This window comes from Lissotriton helveticus, chromosome 3_1 (genome assembly GCF_964261635.1).
Source record: "Lissotriton helveticus chromosome 3_1, aLisHel1.1, whole genome shotgun sequence".
In the NCBI taxonomy this organism is placed as follows: domain Eukaryota; kingdom Metazoa; phylum Chordata; class Amphibia; order Caudata; family Salamandridae; genus Lissotriton; species Lissotriton helveticus.
In genome coordinates, this window is record NC_136061.1 from 713,533,631 (window position 1) to 713,556,540 (window position 22,910).

Genomic DNA, 22,910 nt, shown 5'->3' on the forward strand with positions numbered 1-22,910 from the left:
CCTTCAGCCGCCAGATACTTCATCGGTTCTGGAAAATATTTCATCATGTTCGAAACTAAAAGGGAAAAGGAAGAGGATAGGGGGAAGTCATGTAGGCAGAAAACCCAAGGTTTCAAGATTTTCAAACTGTTTGAGTATAACTTCTTTGAAAAAACCTAGTAATATCTAAAAAAAAAAAAACGAAAAAATCCTCCAAAATCCCCCTAGCCCCTAATGCTCACATTAAACAGACGGAAAGTACAATTACAGATTCCAAGGAGGAGGAAGAGCCAGTGTTATCTTTTAACAACCTGACGCACTTGTTGCGCTCATTTACTCTACCCCTGATTGAGAGGTTGAAAACTATTAATAGGAAGATCGATGCCCTAAGTGAACTAGCTAACGACAACACACGCAGGCTAGACACACTAACACTACCTAAGCCTGTTCCTGATAAGGGGAATATGCCTAGTACTACCTTAGACCCCAAAGCATCTTCATTAAGTTCCATAAATAAGATACGCACAGGTCGCAAAAGTAACGCTCCTCAAAGTTTGCTTCCACCAGCAAGTAAACCCCAAGATCTTAACTCACCTACCACATATTCATCAGATATATGCAAAAATAAGGATAGGGGGAAGGAAACTACCGAACCAAAAGTTACGACTTCCTTGCCAGTAATTAATCTCCCGCCACAATCAGCACCATTGGTTCTGGTGCTAGTGAACGTCCCTGTTTTGAATGAGGGCGCGAGGGAGAACTTTGGCCAACTAAAAAACAAGACAGTTCACTGGACCACTAATAACACATCTGAGGGCAATAATATCTGGTGGGATATTATCATGGTCCGTAGAGTTTCCTGGATAGGGAGTGCGAAAAAGAATAAAGTTGGGGACTGTATTGTCCTGAATTTTAATAGACCTGACCCTGTCAGACGTATACTGAGTGAGGTGCTGTTCAATGCTAAGTTACAAAGGAGGGGCATTGAGATTCTCCCACTAGAATATTTTTATAGGGAGTTGAACAGATGCAATTCTAGTAGAGGAAACAATCAGAGTTATAACAGGTACGCGCAAAAATCAACTAGACAGGGATGGGAATATCCCAAAATCTACTCACGTCAACAACATAGAGGAGTGGATGGGCAAACCTCCTGCTTTGAAGGGGATAATCGCTACTCGGTCTTGAGGGGACTAGAGGGAGTCGACTGACGACGAACCATTGAAGACAGGGAGGTTACAAGAATGGGTTTAGAAACAGCTGCAGTGAAAGATAAGGTACAGAGTGAGTGTGAATCGTATAGGGAAAAACCCTTGATGGAGCATTTGGAGGCTCCTCCTCAAACAAGGTCAGAACATCTAGTGGTAAATAGCGAGGCCGACTGTTCATCAGATAATCTGCCTAAAGACCCAACGGGAGCACCCCTACAGAAAGGAACTAGGGTTGCCTTCTGGAACATTGCAGGACTTTGCTCAAAGTTAAACAATCCTAACTGGTCTGATTTTATTAAAGACATAGACATTCTCTGCCTCCAGGAGACCTGGTCCCGCGAAGCAATTCACATCAATGGCTTTAGAACATTCTATGTACCAGCAAGCCCTTCTAGACATGGGAGGTGTAAAGGTGGACTAATTGTCTATGTTTCAAACCTGTTAAAGGCATCCTCTTTTAAATCAGTGGGCTCATCTAGCGAGTATCAAATTGTTGCAATTCAGGTGACCGATAAGGTAGAGGTAATAATCATCAACTTGTACAATAATATCGGAAAGGGGCTGGTAAACAATATGATAAACACCCTTAACAAGGAAATTAGAATGTTGATGGACAACACAGCGAGGGATTCTATCTTGATTTGGGGAGGTGACTTTAACCACCATCTTTGTAAGCAGTATCAGAGCGGATGTGGGGACCATGAAATATATAAGTCGGAGAACCAACCCCATTTTGAGCACAATAATGGGGGAGACGCCTTTAATGACATGATGGCTTCATACGATTTGGGCTTTGTCAACTTGCTATGTAGCCCCCCGGTAGAATTTAGCCCCACATACGTGGGGAGAGGGCACAGTACACTGATAGACTTTTTTGACTATTACCAATTCTCACTCTAGTTGTTTAACTGACTTCGATACATACACTATAGGCCTGAGTGATCATCTTCCTCTCTGTTTTGGATTAAAGCTCCCTGTTAACAAAGATTGTTCCACGATTGAAAGATTGGTCTGGACAAACAATTGCATTCTAAATAGACAAAACGGGTATGCCCTTAGGTGGTCATCGACTAATCCAGAGATAACTAATAGTAAAATAATTAAACAAGCACTTGTACCTATCACCAGATGTCTTCAGGATGAGGTCTTATATACAGAGGTGTTGGATTGCTTTTATGATATTACTAGAATTATTAAAGTGAACCTTACACGCCCGGCTAGAAACAGGAAACCGGCTAAAAAAGGGTGGTTTGATTCAACATGCTCGAAAACTCATGTACAACTCAAGAGAGCATTGAGCAAAATCCCAAGAAATCAGGCAGAAATAACCCAGTGCAGGCGCGATTATAATCTAGCAAGAAAAGCCCGGAAACGTAATATAAAAAACGAAGCATGGGTAAATTTACATGAGGCTTCATTGAAAAGGGATAGTTGTGCCTTTTGGGCAGCAGTCAAGGCCCCGTTCTTTAATCCAGGAGACAATGCAAGATTGGAAGTGGCAATAGCAGAAGATTCCTGGATAGACTTTTTTGCAGAAGTTTATAATCCGGGTGGTGTGTATAAATTGGCTGTTATTGGGGAAAAATCATTGGGGCCTGGAGAGGCCGGTTTTGTACCAATCGACCTACAGGTATCCGTAATTGAAATCCAAGATGCCATTGCCCAGAGCAGGGGTAATAAAGCACCGGGTGCTGATGGCATCCCCATTGACCTATTTAAACACCAGCCCGAGTTATGGTCCCCGTTACTTAAGCGAGTCCTGGATGCTAGCTGCGAATTGGGATTTATTGATACCTGGTCGGAATCAATAATTATTCCTATATTTAAAAAAGGCGACCGGGAAAATCCCGCCTGTTATCGCCCCATATCCCTCCTGGACTCTTTCATGAAAGTTACTGGGAGGGTAGTTTTAAATCGTTTACAACAATGGGCGGATGATGCAAAAATTTTATCCCCTGTCCAATATGGGTTTATGGAGGGTCGTGGTACCGTAGAACAGGTATTAAATTTCTCTATGCTTCTAGGAAAATACACTCAAGCTAAGGAGGGCAAGCTTTACGCCGTGTTTGTCGATTTAAGCGCGGCGTTCGATTGTGTAATACATGACCACTTATGGGAGATCCTGAGGGATTTAAAGGTGGAAGAAGTGTTAATTTCCTTTTTAAGACAACTCTATGCCGGGGCTAGGGCTAAAGTGAGGTTCGGCACAAAAGGAGAATGCACCAAGCCTTTCCTTGTAAAGAGGGGAGTGAGGCAAGGGTGCGTACTTGCCCCATTTCTTTTTAATCTGTACACAAACGACTTAGAAAAAGAATTGGTGGCTACAGTACGCGACTCCCCCCAGGTTAACCACCAACAACTTGCGTCCCTCTTATATGCGGATGATGCCGTGATTATGTCACGGACCCAAATAGGATTACAAGCGGCCTTGGATACTTATCTAACTTTTATGAATAGTAGGGGCCTAAATCTTAACGTATCCAAAACATTTGTAATGACGTGTGGTAGATCTGGGAATAAAGATTGTCGTTTGTTTGCTGGGAAAGAAAAAATTGCAACCACCAAATCTTTCTCTTATTTGGGCATTGTACTCGAAGAAACTGGGTCTTGGGGGTCCGCCATCAGAAATAGGACCATGATGTTTAAGAGAGCTACTGCGGCACTTATGTCATTTACAAAAAAGATGGGAAAGAGACCTCCAGAAATTTTGCTTAAAATTTACCAGGCAAAGTGCATCAGCACAGCTACATATGGAGCAGGTATTTGGGGCATCGAAAAGTGCAACGAAATACAAAAGGTAGAGAACGTGTTTCTAAGATTTATCCTGGCCATCCCTGCAAGCTCCCCTGTATTTAATTGTCATGCTGAGTTGGGGATTCGATACATTAGTGACCTGATCAGTATGCAACCTGTTTTGCTTTGGCACCGAATTTGGACTACCCCTGACCTTTTGCTAAATAGAGACATTGTTAAGGACTGCATGAGCCTGGAAAAGGCCAGCAAGATAACTTGGCTGATGTATATTCTTAAATTTACCAGGGATCTAGGAAGACCAGAGTTCTACCTTCAACCTGACTCATTGCTTGAGATCTCTAGAAAAGATCTGAAGCAGTTGTGTTGGTATCATGTTGAATCCCTGAGACTTGGTGTGGAAATGAATAAAAAACTTGTAATACAGCACCAATTCACCCTAGTCACATTTAGTATTCAGCCCTACTTAATCTGGTGCTTGGAGGCTTTTGACCGTTATCTGCTGACAAGATTCAGGTTCGATATATTCTTTCGTCTAATTTCATTCCCTAAAGTAAATGACTGGGGAAGAAACTTGTGCAAATGCCCATGTGACAATCTGTCTACCCAATCTACGTTGCATGCAATATGTTTTTGTAAATTTTATACATTGGAAAGGTCCCGTTGGATCAATCCTTTTTTAACAAAATTTGGTATTTGGAGGCAATGTCGCCCAGCTTTACTATTCTTGCTATCCTTAAATGATGTGACATGTGTAGCTGTTATGCTGGGTTTTTTTAAAAGCATTTTAAAAAAAAGGAAAAGCTTAACTCTGTGCTAAAATGCAGGTATTTTAAACTATACTGTCATTGTAATGTATTTGTAGCTTTTATGATTTTATGTATTTTAAAGTCGAATAAAGCGTTTTCATCATCATCACCTCCCTTTTAATTAAGAGAGATTTATTGTGGTTACCTTTAACTACCTTTTTATCTAGAAAGTTAACATGAATGTTGTACTTATTACTTCTCATTGTTCACTTTATGCATAATTTTTGTTTTAATGACGTTTCTTCTCCTCTTCTTTCCCTTTACTTTTCTGTTTGCCCTCTCTTTCTTCTTTTTCTTCTTCTTTTCCTTTTCTTTCTCCTTTCTTCTTTCTTCTTCTCAGTTAAAATTCTCCAAAATGCTTTTTCACTAAGTATAGTCTTCTTTTATTGGACATTTTGTCAATTTGCTTAATTTTCATTTCAGATTACAATTGTTCCTATTATGTTACCACTTTGCACTGATGTTCTACATTGTTTTATAACCTCAATAAAGCATTTTAAACTTTAAAAAAAACTACTTTGCGTTCTTGATAGGAGGAAATTCTTCTGATATTATTGATTTTATGAAAGGATACATATGATTCCACCATTTGTCGAGTCATACATAAGACAACCAACATCACATGAAACCTTCTGTCTATCCTTACTTCTTTTAGTGCAATTGTACCCCCAAGCATCAGTTATCCAAATGTTCTTGGAAATAAACTACTCAGCACACAGAAGGAGTGACCAAAATAAAATAAAATGCAGCTCTGAAGGATACCCTGTCATGTGTCAATTACTATATTGGGCACTGTCTGGTAAAGAAGATGTAGACCAATATTAGTACACAGGTGTATCTACACATAATGCCCATAATATATTTATCATATATGTCCCTTTCTTGTTTTAGGATCATACTCCAGATGATAAAAACTGTCTGCGGAGAATCCATCTAGGGAGACCTTTCTTTTGTAGTTTATAATGCTGTATAAGTTGTATAGATGTCCTAGGGATGACCAATGAATGTCACCATTTAACCCTTTCAGAGGGCTCTTAAGTCTGAATATCCAATGTTGTTCTCTACAAAAGAGTAGTATGTCCAGTTTGCCCATTTGTGTAGTATAATAGGGTTTATCTAGCACTATCCATTTAATATCCTTTTCGGTATAGTTTTTCTCTAGGAAATGTTTAGACAATTTTGTGTTACTTTTATTACACTTAATAGTGATCTTATGTTCCACTATTCTTGTCCTTACTTTTCAGGTGGTCATCCCTACGTATCGTAGTGCGCACAAACATATGATGAGATAGATATCACCTGATGAATTACAATTTGTATGTTTTTATAGTGTCCATGGTGTCCTGAGCCCTATGTCAATCTTTGTTGTGGGCTGAGTTAAGACACAGACCGAGCACATTCCACATGGGAAACGACATTCTATATGTGTGTTTGTCCATAGTCCCTGTTGAGTCTTGTGCTGTTTATTAGTATACCGTTGGGTATGTACTAACATATCTCTGATGCTATTACTAAGAGGAATTGTCAGAGCCCCCTGCTCATTCGCCCGCATTCTCACTTCCGGACCCGCCATCTTGGGTGAGGAGCAGGAGCAAGCAGACTAGTGCTTGGCTCCTCCGGCCCTCACACCCTCGCCACCACATAATGGTTTCCTTTCCCAGGAGGCGCAGCGGACGGGCGCAGTGGCGGCGCCGGTGGGGCGCCGAAGGCGCGCCAAAGGCAAGCCCGTCTGGGCCCGTCCGCGGCCAGCCGGGACCAGGGGCCACGACCGCTGACCAAACAAACACCATCTCCTATAGCTCCAGCACCTTACTCCAAATGTGAGGCTCTATTAATGCCCAATGTCTCGCATCTTGGGACCCGATCACTAAGCACTTTATCTGCCAATACTGTACATACCAAAGCTGCCCCTCTAAACTCCCTCCATCATATAACATGTTCCTTGTGAACTGCAGATCTCTCCCGAAGCACGCCCTGGAGATTTCTTTACTGCTCTCTGATAAAGAACCTGATGCCCTATTCCTCATAGAAACCTGGTTACATACAGACTCCGACCCCGATATCATTCAGGCACTTCCTGCCGGATATCAAATTCTTCGAGCCGACCGCCCATCAGGAAAAGGCGGCGGCATAGATATCATTTATAAAAATCAATACTTCTGTCGCAGCTCTCCCACTAATTTATCTAACTGTGAATATCTCACATTTGCGCTGGACTTCTCCCCCACATGTACTTTTTCAGGGACTCTCGTTTACCGGCCTCCTGGCACCCCTAGTAACTTTTTTAACAACTTGGCACCCGCTATACCCAGCGGAGTCTGTAACCTGCCGAACTACACCCTGCTGGGCGACCTCAATGTCCATTTAGATGACCCCCAGGACTCAGCTGCTAACGAACTATCCCACAGTCTTGAGGCATTAGAACTCTCCCAGCGAGTGTTGGGATCCACTCACTTCAAGGGTCACCTCCTGGATCCAATTTTCAGCAACTGTATTCACCTCACAGTCAGCCCTCCTATTCCCCTCCTATGGTCCGACCACTCCCTGATCTCATTTTACTGGTCTCCGTCAGGCTCACGCCCCACACCACCCCTCGTACCTAGGAGAGATCGCAACTAGGCAAAACTTAACACCAGTCAGTGGGCATCCACCTTGGAAGCCTCTGTCCCAGAAAGCAACCCTGATCCGGTTGCCAGCAATGACAACTTCAATAAATGGATCACCAACTCCTTAGATCACATTATTCCAATTACAGACATCAAACCTAAACAGAGGCCAAAAAGTGCACCATGTACTCTAAGGACCTACGCGATCTGAAGAAAGAATGCAAGAAATTAGAAAGGAAATGGCGCATTGACTACTCACAAACTAGTAAAGATGCATACCGGACAAAATAAACGATGCAGCATCCAAACCAAGGGAGATATACCAAATTGCAAAAACCCTGCTCAAACTTCCGGAAAATCTGCCAGACCCTCGGAATGCCCAGACCCGCTGCAACGTACAGGCTGATTATTTCCATAATAAGATAGCCATGATATACTCCTCTTTTCCGCAAGCCCCTTACCTCCAAACAGGTAACAGGGAAACAAGTCTGCCTCCTCCTGTCACCTTGGATAGCCTCACACCACTAGAGCCAACCACCCTGGAAAAGTTAATGCTCCAGGTCAAATCTGGATCTCCGAGCGACCAAGCCCCAGCTCAGTCACTCAGAACAATCACCCCTACTATTTTGCCCACCATCCTAAAACTGATCAACAATTCTCTATCCTCTGGCATCGTACCACCCAGGTGGAAGCAGGCGACAGTTAGGGCCCTTCTGAAAAAAGCCAATCTCGATCAAGAAAATCCAGGGAACTATCGTCCGATTTCCCTGCTACCATGGATAAGCAAAATTGCCGAAAAATATGTTGACCACTCCCTCACAAATTTCTTTGGAAACAAACAATTTACTGGACGTATCACAGACCGGATTCCGCCCTATGCACGGAACAGAATCTGCGCTCCTTGCTGTGATGGAAGGAGCCAGAATGATTGTGGATCAGGGCGGCTCTGCGGCAATCATCTTATTGGACCTCAGTGCCGCTTTCGACACCATAAATCACGATATTTTAATGCATACAATTTTAGAACTAGGAGTCACCTTTAAAGCAGCAGCCTGGCTCCAGTCTTTCCTCTCAGATCGCTCATTCAGAGTTTGCGAGGGTAATGTCACCTCAACCAGTAAATCATTCAGTTGTGGGGTTCCTCAGGGCTCCTCCCTGAGCCCCACACTGTTTAACATATACATGCGCCCCCTTGCTGAGATAGTTCGCCCGTTTGGCGTTCAAATTGTGTCCTACGCTGAAGACACTCAGCTGGTGGTAACTCTGAATCACCCCTCTTCTCAACCAAGTGATTTGAGGGGATGTATGGAGGCAGTATGTGTTTGGATGACCCAGTCATATCTCAAACTAAACGGAGATAAGACAGATCTAATGGTGCTGGGTAACCCCCCACAGAAATCCATTGACTCCATGTGGCCCCCTGTCTGGGCCCTGCACCTCTAGCCAAAGATACCATCAAGAGCCTGGGAATCTGGATGGATAATACACTGTCTCTCGGCTACCAGGCAACCAAACTATCTGCCACCTGCATGGGCATCCTGAGACTCATCCGGAAGATCCTTCCGCTCCTACCGCTCAAAGCCAGACAGATCATGGTCCAGGGCCTGATTCTCTCCCGGCTTGATTTCGGGAATGCCCTCTACCTAGGAGCCCCTCAACTAACCCTAAGAAAACTCCAGTTGATTCAAAACTGTGCGGCCCGCACTCTGTTGCGCATCCCCCGCCGCCAATCCATGAAATCCGAACTAAAAGATCTCCACTGGTTGCCAGTGAGGGAAAGAATCAACTTTAGAAGCATGTGCATTGCCTACCGTGCATACTGGAGGAAAGGAGCAAATCTAAACCACACCCTGATCACCCCCTACCATCCTAACAGACAGCTTAGATCAGCCCAGACCTTCCAAGCTACCATTCCCAGGATCAGAAGAGAGAGGAGCGGAGGCAGGATGTTTTCAGTAAATGCGGCAAAACTCTGGAACTCCCTTCCAATCCCCCTCCAATTAGAACCCAACCTCCTGATCTTCCGGAAAAAATTAAAAACCCTTCTTTTTAGTAGATAACCAGTCCCTGCCATATACACCCGTTACTCTTAAGCGCTAGGACGCCTGCGGGTAGCTATCGCGCTATACAAATATAAATCCAATCCAATCCAATCCAAAACAGGTTTCTCTTTTTGTTTATCGACAATATTTAAAATATGCCAGTTTTTATTGATTGCCTTCTTCACTGTATCCATAAGGTGACTGTATGTGTAAACACATACTAGTCTCTTTGTTTTCGGTCTTGGATGTGTTTCTAGAAGGGCCTCCCTGTTATAATTACGGGCTCTCTTAGATGCACGTCGAATCAGATCTGTAGAATATTGTCTCATACTCAATTTTCTACTTAGGTTCTCAGCATGCTGTTTGTATTTCTTTATCTTGGTGCAATTTCTTCTCAATCTCAAAACCTGCCCAATGGAAAGTTTGTCCTGTAACGCTCTTGGATGGAAACTCTTATAACAAGTAATGAGTTATGTACCATAGGGTTCTGATAGAGTTCTATATAGATGCCCTCTTCTTTTGGATATAATAATTAAACCAAGAAGGGGAGTTTGGTTTTGCTGAGTTCACAAGTAAACTTCTAGTTGTTGTTTAGGTTGTTAAGACAGTCAGAAAACAATCTAAGGATAACTGATCACCCTCCCAGACCAAAATGTCATCAATGTATCTTTTCCACATTTTGAGGAAAAATATGTTAACCACTCCCTCACAAATTTCTTTGGAAACAAACAATTTACTGGACGTATCACAGACCGGATTCCGCCCTATGCACAGAACAGAATCTGCGCTCCTTGCTGTGATGGAAGGAGCCAGAATGATTGTGGATCAGGGCGGCTCTGCGGCAATCATCTTATTGGACCTCAGTGCCGCTTTCGACACCATAAATCACAATATTTTAATGCATACAATTTTAGAACTAGGAGTCACCTTTAAAGCAGCAGCCTGGCTCCAGTCTTTCCTCTCAGATCGCTCATTCAGAGTTTGCGAGGGTAATGTCACCTCAACCAGTAAATCATTCAGTTGTGGGGTTCCTCAGGGCTCCTCCCTGAGCCCCACACTGTTTAACATATACATGCGCCCCCTTGCTGAGATAGTTCGCCCGTTTGGCGTTCAAATTGTGTCCTACGCTGAAGACACTCAGCTGGTGGTAACTCTGAATCACCCCTCTTCTCAACCAAGTGATTTGAGGGGATGTATGGAGGCAGTATGTGTTTGGATGACCCAGTCATATCTCAAACTAAACGGAGATAAGACAGATCTAATGGTGCTGGGTAACCCCCCACAGAAATCCATTGACTCCATGTGGCCCCCTGTCTGGGCCCTGCACCTCTAGCCAAAGATACCATCAAGAGCCTGGGAATCTGGATGGATAATACACTGTCTCTCGGCTACCAGGCAACCAAACTATCTGCCACCTGCATGGGCATCCTGAGACTCATCCGGAAGATCCTTCCGCTCCTACCGCTCAAAGCCAGACAGATCATGGTCCAGGGCCTGATTCTCTCCCGGCTTGATTTCGGGAATGCCCTCTACCTAGGAGCCCCTCAACTAACCCTAAGAAAACTCCAGTTGATTCAAAACTGTGCGGCCCGCACTCTGTTGCGCATCCCCCGCCGCCAATCCATGAAATCCGAACTAAAAGATCTCCACTGGTTGCCAGTGAGGGAAAGAATCAACTTTAGAAGCATGTGCATTGCCTACCGTGCATACTGGAGGAAAGGAGCAAATCTAAACCACACCCTGATCACCCCCTACCATCCTAACAGACAGCTTAGATCAGCCCAGACCTTCCAAGCTACCATTCCCAGGATCAGAAGAGAGAGGAGCGGAGGCAGGATGTTTTCAGTAAATGCGGCAAAACTCTGGAACTCCCTTCCAATCCCCCTCCAATTAGAACCCAACCTCCTGATCTTCCGGAAAAAATTAAAAACCCTTCTTTTTAGTAGATAACCAGTCCCTGCCATATACACCCGTTACTCTTAAGCGCTAGGACGCCTGCGGGTAGCTATCGCGCTATACAAATATAAATCCAATCCAATCCAATCCAAAACAGGTTTCTCTTTTTGTTTATCGACAATATTTAAAATATGCCAGTTTTTATTGATTGCCTTCTTCACTGTATCCATAAGGTGACTGTATGTGTAAACACATACTAGTCTCTTTGTTTTCGGTCTTGGATGTGTTTCTAGAAGGGCCTCCCTGTTATAATTACGGGCTCTCTTAGATGCACGTCGAATCAGATCTGTAGAATATTGTCTCATACTCAATTTTCTACTTAGGTTCTCAGCATGCTGTTTGTATTTCTTTATCTTGGTGCAGTTTCTTCTCAATCTCAAAACCTGCCCAATGGAAAGTTTGTCCTGTAACGCTCTTGGATGGAAACTCTTATAACAAGTAATGAGTTATGTACCATAGGGTTCTGATAGAGTTCTATATAGATGCCCTCTTCTTTTGGATATAATAATAAAACCAAGAAGGGGAGTTTGGTTTTGCTTAGTTCACAAGTAAACTTCTAGTTGTTGTTTAGGTTGTTAAGACAGTCAGAAAACAATCTAAGGATAACTGATCACCCTCCCAGACCAAAATGTCATCAATGTATCTTTTCCACATTTTGAGGTTCATGTGGAAGGGGTTATCCATAGAACAAATATATTTGATTTCAAACCAATGTATATAAAGGTTTGCCATGCTTGGAGCACAGGTACTTCCCATGGAAGCTCCTGTTACTTGCCAATACAACTGATCTTGTAAGGAGAAAAAATTCTCCTTCATAGCAATCAAGGCACATTCCATAACAAATGAGGTAGGGGTCAAGTAATCTCTGGTTCGTCCCTCTAACATATGTTCTACGGTTTCCAAAGTGTCATCCTGCGGTATATTTGTAGATAACGCTTCCACATCATATTACACTAGAAAATGTGTCTCTTTATCAAATGAGACCGTGGAGAAAAGAGATAGGATATGTTTAGTATCCTGTAAGTAAGATGGCATCTCACTTACTAGTGGTCTTAAAAACCAATCCACGAATTGTGAGAAGGGTTCTAAAAGAGACCCAATGCCTGAAACAATGGGTCTACCTGGTGGAAGTATCTGTTGTTTGTGGATTTTCGATAGGACGTATAAAGCTGGAGTCTTAGGATGAGTATTGATAAGGATTTAATTTTCACTACTCGTGATCCAACCTGATTCTTTACTTTTATCAACTAAAGCTGTTATCCTCTTCAGTAATCTAGATGTTGGATCCTTTGTTATAAGTTTGTAATATTTGGTGTTACTTAATTGTCGCAAACATTCATCTTGATAAGTCGCTCCTTCATCACACATATTCACATCTTTCTTTTTTTCTGCAAATGTTATTAATCTAGCTATGTATACATTGATGTGGACTGACACCTTGAGAATGGAATAGGTCCTTTAACATCGGGTAAGAAAACTACCCCCTTCCTATCTTTGCCCCGTTCACTACCCCCTTGGGGGCAGAAGCCACAAGACACCAGGTATTTCATTATAGATCAATTTGAGGGATGTTGGGGAGCGGCCCTTTGGGCAAAGGATGCTCCCCATTACTGGGGTGATTATTTTGGTCATTTCTGCCCCCTTTGGGGCCTTAAGGACTTATGATTTTAGGCCCATCTGACCCCAAGGGGCAGAAGCTATTAGATACCAGGGATGGCTCAATGTTGTTGTTGTGAGTGGCCCCTTAGGCACGGGTTGCTACCCTTCTAGGGGATGATTTTTTGGCTGTTTCTCCCCTCTTTGGGGGCAGCTCAGCATAAAGCTTTTAGGGCCACTTGCCCCCACATGGGGCAGAAGTCACTAGACACCAGGGATTTTTGTTTCACAATTTCTTTAGGGGAAGAGGCCCTTTTTGGGAGTGCATGTTCTGGCTTTATTTTTAGGCCCATCTGCCCCCCAGTTTGGCTGGTAGATTATGTGTGGACTTGCACATTATTTGCATATGTGATTGTAATGTACTATTTCTCCTTTTTATTCTAACGCAAAGCTTTTGATTCCTGTTTGTGGTTTCGGCAGTTGTTGATCTGCAGTTTACGTAGCTGCAGATGTTTTGTAAGAAAACATTTTTTTTATGTTTACTCCAAATTAGTATTATTTTTATGCATGAATGAATATTTTTGTAAGTGGTGTCATAAAAGCAGCATATTTAGCTTATATTTTGAGTGGGACATTTATTTGGGATTTTTGCACGATGTGTATTGCGCTGTCTCATGTGTGATTTTATTTTTCGTTTTTAGTGGGATATTGTTGGTCCTTGATGCGTCTGTGCAGAGTAGGTGGTGGTGAGTCTAATAGTTGGTTTCTGGGTAAATTAGTGGGGTTGATGGTGATGTACAACCTGCCGTACAATAGCTACTGTCGATCGCCTGGGCCGCCCGGCAGCCATGCGATTGCGGATATAGATAAGACATTTGATTTGGTCAATTGGACATACGTATTCATACTTCTACGATGCCGGAACTTGGGCCCACGCTTCCTGGCATATATTCAACTGCTGTGTCTCCCCCCGTTCCTCATCGGACGTGGTATTATTTAAGGTTGACCATTGTCTCCCCTTTTACTTGCTCTCGCCATTGAGCCATTGACCATTTGGGTTCGAATAGATGCTTTGTTACGGGGCTTCAAGTGGCTAATGGAAACTCTGACAGTATCGCCTTTTATGCAGACGATGTACTATTCTTCTTCAACGACCTCCATAGATCAGGTCCCAGGATCCCACAGATCATGCAGATTTTTAGTGAGACGTTGGGCCTATCTATGAATGACAGTAAATCTACCATATTGCCATTGAGGGAGACGCTTGGTGATGGCCAGTGGGCGACGGACCTGACACTGGCCACAGATGGCCTGCGGTATCTGGGTACTTTCTTGTGGAATATCCTGATAGTCTCTTAGGAACGTAATTTGGGCTCTATTATGGACAGGGTAAAGGCCGAGATTAGATCCTGGGCGGGACTGCCACTAGCTCTCTATGGGCGCTCCGCCATTTTCAAGATGGTGTCTCTCTCTCGCCTATTATACTATCTACAAAATCACCCCTACCCAATCCCTACATCGTTGTTCTGACAGGTTAATGCTATGCTGGGCCAATTCTTATGGGGCGGGGCGATCATCTTGGCTGGCTGTTGAGGAACCTCACTCTTTACACACATCTATATGGCACATCGGATTTTCGGGCTCTTCCTCCCGCCACAAGGGTTGTGATATTAGTGTGGCACCAATCTCTTTGTCGAATAGAATGGTGGGGTTGCCTTGGGCTTCTCCCTTAGTTAGCCGGTCTCCAAGGCTTTTGAATCTGGGATCAGATTGGTAATATATATCCTCCTTGGGCAATGTTATGCACGGCCACCCCGTTCAGTCATTCCAGAAACTTAAGCTAGAATACTCAATGCCCTATTGTCAATTCTACAAATACCTTCAGTTCCACCTTGCCTTTATGCCATAGATAACCATCTTTATGGTCCTCCCCAAGTTTAATCCGCTAGAGGGCAAACTCCTGATCGGGGATATAGGCGACTATAAAAATCTTGAAGATATATCAATCTCTCATCACAAATGGTAATACCTCTCTAGAGGCACTTAGGACATCATGGCAAGCAGACCTAGGCCCCATTGACAACGACTATTGAACTGAGACCTTGGAGTTCCCCATAGGGCGGTGCTCTCGACGCGCCTCCGATTAATACAATATGAATAACTACACAGGGCCTATTATACCCAGTATAAGCTCTGGAGGGCGGGGTTGATTGCATCCGCTGAATGCTTGTGTTGTGGCAAAGGCGAAGGTACTTTTCTGAACACTGTATGGGCCTCGACAGCCATGGACAGATTGTGGAAGGTGGTGGCCGCATGGCTTGCAGAGGTCCTGGGAGATCTAGCTCCCTAGATCTCCCAGGTTGATTCTATTGCACAGCACAGATGGGTTCGGGGGCAATAGGTACAAGCACCACCTATTATTTTTAGTCAAACACGACTTAGCTAGATTGTGGAGGGCAGATAAGCAGCCCCTAGTAGGGGTCTGGAAGAGGGACATGGACTTCTGCTTGGGGTTGGAAGGGCTAGTCTTCCAAGCCAGGAGATGCCCCCAGAAGCATTCCAAAATTTGGCAGCGGTGGACGAACTATCAGGGCCTTACCCTAGAGCCTCAACCAACTATGGCCCGATTCATTGATGCAGAAATTCAGTCGTATGGTAAGGATACATGACATAATGTATAACTTAATATTTGGATGCATGGAGAGATGCCTGGGGAAAGGAGCGAGGGTACACAGACAACTTTTAGCACAGTATGTTGAATTGTTTTGCTCTATATTAATCAAATGTGAAGCAATGTTGATGTATGCAGACATATTTATGTATACGTGATCCTTTGGGCCCTGTTGTGGCAAGAAACTTAATAAAATTATATAGAAAAAAACAATCTCACAACTATGGTATATCTATCTAAAAAATCAGTTAATTAATGTAATATAGATTCATTCAATGTATCAAACAATCCAAAAGGACAAAATGTTCATAAAAGGTGAATAATGTGACAATACCAACTTTAATGTAAGACAATTAACATCACATTCAAAAAAAGTTTACACTGATCGGTGAAAAGTGAAAGCAATGCAAATAACAGGTAAATCTATGTCTTAATTTAGTTTCTGTAAGAGCAATAGCTGTTAGAACAATGACATGCTCTTAGTTAATGAATTAGCTACACAATTTCAAAATTCTATTGTTGATGATTTGACCCTTGTAGAATCAGTCAATGGGCCTCAACATCATGGTAAACAGCTATCTGACTATGTGATATATTCTTTCCATAAATTCTCAAAAAACAGGTCAAGCATCCAAAGTCAGACACTGCTTCGAGTACTCTCATTTGGAGGAGTACGCAGCTTCTGGAATTTTTTCTACTTTGGCCCCCAAATGTAGTTTGTAGAACTGACCACAGACACGCTCTAAATCCATTGGTTAACTTCTTGCGTGTATAAATAATGACTGTGTCTCTGGGGAACACAGACGTGCCAAGACTGCCCCGCACGTAATGTCACAACCTGGGTGACTTGCATTTGACTCAATCACCATACCAGGAAGGGGAGGCAGGTCTGAAGTTTGAGGTTGTTCGGGTCTGCTCCCAGTTTTATAGTCTAGTAGCGGGACTTGACCGAGCTTGAGATAGGCTGGCATCACTCCAGTCTTCAGGGAGGTGTTTATAATCTTAGTCCAGAGGTGGGTTAGGGCGTGGTTCAGTTTGCCAGGAATGCTAGGTGCAGGGGTTGTGCAAGGTGTGGGGAGGGTATGAACAGATACGTCCTCCTCCGAGAGTGGGTTGAATACCTTCCAGCTTCTAGGAGTTTTGTGGGGCCCTTGGATTCGACTGCAACAGTTGTTGTCATGAGGTATTATCAATTATAAGGGCCATGGAGTGAAAGCAGGGTTCTTATCTACCTTTTTTGGGAGGAAAGTTCCAGTTCTAATGGGGAGTTGTGATCTTCAAGGGACAGCTCTATTTTTGTGATTTTATCATTGAAGAAATTGGCGAAGCTGTCACACAATTCTTTGGAGATCTAAGTGTTTTTTAGGGGTGGCTTGGAGGTTTGTTGTTTAATGATATTGAAAAGCTGTTTAGGGTAGTTTTTGGCCTTATCTAGAGCGTTGCGGATGAAGGTGGCTTTTTCGTTCATGAAACGTTTTTTGTAATTAGTGCATACCCTCCTGAGCTGATCTAGGTGAGCTGTGACTGGATTAGCTCGCCAGAGTCTTTCTGCCTCTCATAGCTATCGTCTTTCAGTGTTGAGGTCATCATCATCATCATCAACTTTATTTCGCCCCTGACGGATGCATAAAAGTACTTCAATAAAAACATTTCATTACAGATGATAAACGTAGGACAAGAGCAGTGCAAATTACGGTCAGTAAACAAATAGCAGCGATCATGATTTAAAATAGGTACAATCAACTAAAGCAATAATTCTTAGGATTCAATAGATAAATTATTAAAAACCTTACGAGTTCTCACAACGGCGAATAAAAAGGAAGCAAGTGCATAACAGACCAATGGGGTTTCTAGTTGATAAAATAAGGAGAGGGCTAAAACTAGATTACACAAGGAAAATTTCTTTAAAAGTGGAATGATAAAAATCTTTCCCTCTACTTCATACAGAGGGCAAAAAGAGCAATACATGTGAAGTTGATTGTGTCGCCTTATTGTTACACGGACGAAGTAGGAAATAAATTATATGGATGCCCCAGCATTAGAAGGGTAAAACTGTGTTGGAATCTAGTCAAGATAAAACGGTGCTGGTTAGTCTCGACAAACCCTAGAGATAGATGAGAATAATTTGGCATCTGAATTATGCTCTCATAAAATTTTACAGACTGTTTCTCTCTTTGACTTTCCCACCTATCACACGTAGCTTTCTGTTAAGCAAATGGCCTTCAGTCTAGATTTACGAAAGTGTACGCAAAGGGTAGGAGTATCATACAAGAAGACAAGATCCAAAGAGGTTAAAGTTTGCCTCACATACGAAAGCCACCGGATTTTGTGGTCATGAGCCATATTCATAATATCTTTCAAAATGTTCTGGTTCAGTCCCACAGTGTCCTTTGCCATACAGATAACCAAAGAGAAAGTGGGGCTAATTTAATAGCATCAGTGATAAAAGGCATACCGACTTCAGTATGAGCCACACGGTTATTACATGTTTGTAGAACTGACAGCAATCTTTTAATAAATTTGTCTTCCAGGACTTGAAGTGTAGTCCCATTTGTTGTCCCCCCAGATTGCTGCCTCATATGTCGCCATTGGTAATGTTTTAGGCAAATACATTTTAACCATTTCTAAAATTGCCTTGCAGCCCAGTTTTGGAGAAAATCTAAAAATTGCATTAATACTTAGGAGAATTACATTTGCACGGGTCTGCAGCATCTTTTTCCAGTTTTGTTTAGCATCAAAAACAATACCTAGATAATTAAAATGTTGAACATGCTCAATTTTGTCCCCCTCTAGATGGTAACTCATCATTTCCTTTTTTGCACCTCCAATTGCCGTAGTATAGGTTTTTGTTTTATTTCCATGTACATCCAAATTGCACATAAAGGCTGCATAGTGTGTAATAAGGTTTTGAAGTGCCAAAGGGGTCCTTGCCATTAAAATTGCAACATCCGCATATAGAAGGATGGGGAGGGCGGACCGCGAGACTATTGGGGTATCTTTTGCAATGTTAATCAGGGTGTCAAACAAAAAAGGAGCCAACACACATCCTTGTCTGACTCCCCTTTTAATTTTGAATAAAGTGGTGCATTCGTCTAAACTCCCGTATTGAACCATAGCGGGGGCGCCCCAATAAAGCTCTCAAATAAAATTTAAAATGGCATCATTTACTCCCATGGCCTTTAAAATTAACCAAAGTTTGTTATGTACCACGCAGTCAAAGGCCTTTGAAAGGTCCATGAAGGCCATATCTAATTGTTTTTTTTATGGTTGTATACTTTGCTAGAATAATTGTTAAATTAAGACATTGGTCTACAGTGCCCAGCCCCTGTCTAAACCTGTACTGCACTTCCAAGAGGATTTTCATTTCCTCTGCCCACGCTTGCAATTTGTTTAGCAAAAGCCTGTCCATAAGTTTGGCCGTACTATCAAGCAAGGATATAGGACGATAGTTGGGAGGCAATGAAGCGTTACTTTTCTAAAAAATCGGGATTATGACAGTTTTTCCAGGAGGGGAAGGGACCATATTTTGCTATAGTATTAAACACCACAGTTAAAAGGAGGGACCAGAAAGTGATATCTGTGAGAAAAATGTCCATAGGAACCCCATCAGGCCCTGGCACTTTCCTGGGTGGGTATTGCAACAGTGCAAGTCTTACTTCCTTAAGATCGAATGAAAGGTAGGTGGAGGCCTCTATAACAGTACTTACATCCGCAATAGGAGCAGTCCCTGTTTTTTTTAAAGATTTCCTGAAAAAACTTTACCAGGTGTCCTTGTTGATATGTACCTCTAAAGAGGGCCCGCCACTATCCTTCAAAAGAGGCGCATTAATTACCTTCCAAAAGGCAATACTATCTTGGAGGGCTGAGGCTTGTTTTAAATTATTCCATGCTTCCGATTTAATTCGCCTCAATCTGCTTTCTCTTGCACGTCTATAAGATTTCCTCAATTCACAAACATGCACTTTAACTCTGGGTAGGATTTTAAGAGCCTTTCTGCAAATTTGCAGAGGCTAAAGAGCAGTGCTGATCAATCCACCTATGTGAGTTACTATCTATAGTGTCTAAAGGGTGAATCAACTGTAGTTTTAGAAAATGTAATAACTTCACGAATGGATTCGAAACATTGACTTAATTTGCAAAAGGATCCAGGCAGGTTATGATATCCTCCTGGTTTACCAGAATAAGACTATTAAAAAGAGAGACAACATCGACCTTGTCCCATTTTAAAGTGAAGCCATTTGTGCTAGCAATGTAGTTTTTGGTACAGTAGTGCTGTTACGTTTTTTAGAGTCCTGCTGGGATAAGACACACAAAAGCATGGCATGATCGCTGTGTTTCATTAAAAAAAATTCTGGAAAGTGACTAGTCTTAAGCTAGGGCTATAAGAACAGATAATATAGCCAATCGGGAATGAGTAATCAGCTCTTTGGAAAGTGGGTGGAAAATTCCCCGACTGTGCATCTAATACATTGAGTATTTTAAGTTGCCACTTAATTAGGATACTATTTAAAATATTCCCCATAACATGATGATAGAAATGGGGAATAGGGTCTCCACTTTGGTCTGCAATCCCGCATTGATCCTCTGAATCCCTGCAACATTGGCTTTGTATTGAAATCACCCTTTAGGTGTTTCTCAACCGTTTCAGTTTCAGAGGAGCTACTTGATCCAGTATAGAGGACATCGTTGAGTTATAGGGGGTGGTAAGTTCAGTTGTTGCCAGGTTATCTGATGGAGGGAAGAAGTAGGGGCCCCATACGTTCTTTGAGGTCAGCTAGGGAAATTTGTCCACATTTCTTGCCCACTGAAGGGTTTTCGCTGCAAGTTGGGTGGTGAGGCACTTTGTTGATGTGGAACAGAATGATGTGGTGATCCGACCAGTCTACAGGGAGCATGTTATCGATAGTTAGTGTTTCTTCCAGACCTATGATAGCATCCAGGGTTGAGCCTTTGATGTGGGTTTGGCCTTTGCAATGCTGGGAGAGGTTCTTACTGAGTAGGAGGTTGTTTAGGGATTGGATTAGAGCATTGCTTTCATCATTCCAGTGAAGGCTGGGGTCTCCTAGAATGATGCTTTTGGCATCTGAGAGTAAGCAGTGTGTTATCAATTCTGGTAGGTGTTCACCAAAAGAGAGTATGTTACCTGATGGGTGGCAGAGTAGCTGACAGTTCATAGTTGTGTTGTCTTTCATCCTTGTGGTGGTGGTAAAATATTCAAATGTGTTGTAGGTTAGGGTGTCTGTTTGCTCCACATTGATGTTATTCTTGTGTATAGTGGCAATGCCTCCACCGTGGCGGTCCTAGCTGTCTTTCTTGATGATTGAAAATTCTGGTGGGACTAGCATGTCCATGATCGGTTATGAGGATTCATTTAGCCAAGTTTCTGTGATGCATGCAATTTCAATGGTGTGGTTCAGGATGGCTTCTGCTAGTAGCATGCAGTTAACTAGCATAGATTTGGCTTCTCTGCAGTGTTTAGGATCTTTAGGGGATAAAGTCAAGGGGATGTTGATGAAGGTGAGCTGGTGGCCTGGTCATTCTTGTTGGTGTGGGGTTTAATGGGGTATAATGTTCCCGGTTGTAAGATTTGGCTAGTTCAGCTGCCTCACTCAGAGGCATCACGGTGCTTGTTCTTTTAGGCCTCTGAGGTTTGTTGTTGAGAGACTTTGTGATCCAGCTTAGTGGCTGTGTTTTGGATTGCCCTAGGATCAGTCTGTTGCTCGATGTAGTAGGGAAATGAAGGTGAAGAGTAGGATTCGGATATATATTTAAGATCATCATGAAGCTCTGTAGTACTTTTCCTAGTTGGTTTTCCAAGTGAGTTAGTTGCTCATTTAGCTTAGATAAGGGCATTTGATTTGGGGAGAGGGGCATTTGAGTGTTTCATTTTTGATTGTATAGTGTAAGGCGGTCCAGAGTCAGAGAGTGTTTGTCAGCGAGATTGAGATTTGGGATGTCCACGGGATTGCGTAGAGATGTCTCTAAATTCTTTATTTTTGATTGCGGGTTTAGTGGGTGCACAGGGTGGCCCCTTTGAGATGGTGTCATCAGAGTTTGGTGAGTGTGGAGGGCAGGTAGTATGATTTGGGAGAATGAGCAACTCTATTGACCTACCAAGAGGTCAGTAGGAAGGAGAAGGGGATGTGGTCTGTTTGGAGGTTGGAGATCAGAGGATTTGTTGGGTTGGGGGTGGGCTAAAAGCTGATAATCTGAGCTGATCTGGGGAACTGGGCTGGGGTGTGAGAGGGTAGGTAAGTGTGTAGATCATATTATGGGAGCAAGGGGTAGTGGTGTGGTCCAGGGGGCAGAAAGGTACATCATGTTCGGTATCGGTTAGGGTGAGGGCAAGGTAAGTTGTGAGGGAGAGAGTAGAACATGAAGAGTGAGTCATACATGTTTCATTATGTGTAGAGTCCTGTGGGGGAGAGTGGCTTGGGGCATAAGACATTTGTGACAGTGATATGGCATTTTTCAGTGAAGGGAATATAGATTTGAAAGTGCGTAGGTTGGCATCATTGGCTTATATCATGATAGTTCCGTTTCTGAAGATGGTTGCGGTAGTGTTGCCTTTGAATCTGGGTGAGTTGGAGATATTTTGTGTCCGTGCAGAATGTTAGTTGTTTTAGTTATGTGAAGGTATTTTGTTATGATTGTTTGCTTTTTCACAGGACGTGCAGTGTAAAAGATGAGATCCGTTCTCTTTAGGCCTTTGGATGTGTTGTGATATATATCGGCAAAGATAACATATAGACCTTGATGGGTACTATAGACTTTCAATGTCCAGCCGGACAGAGAATTTTAATAAGCTATATATTGAAGGAATCTTATACATACAAAAAGCAACACATGTAATGAACGGGACACAATCCTGCATCCAACATGGGAAAAAGTTACGGAGAAAACATACAACGCAAAGGACATAAAGGGTTTTTCAGGCAACAAAGGAGCAATGGTTGCTTGGTGTGGTCATAGGGTCAAGCAAGCTAACCATCAACAGTAACCACAGCTTTTATCAAATTCAAACAGAAGTGGTACTGATTATTGTCAACGACGTTTCGATCCCAAGCTCTTATGATACAGGGATCATCATCAGGACTATGTAATTAAAGTGCCTGGTGCTTAACACAATGCCTCATAGGCCAGAATTAGTTTCAGAGGCTGCAGGTGGGTGGTAAATGACGCTGATGGTCACGTAGTAGGCCTGAGACCTTGGCTCGATACTTTCCACGGTGGGGACAATGGGTATCTACTCCATTAATCAGAGGATGTTGTTCTCGGAGCGTGTGCGC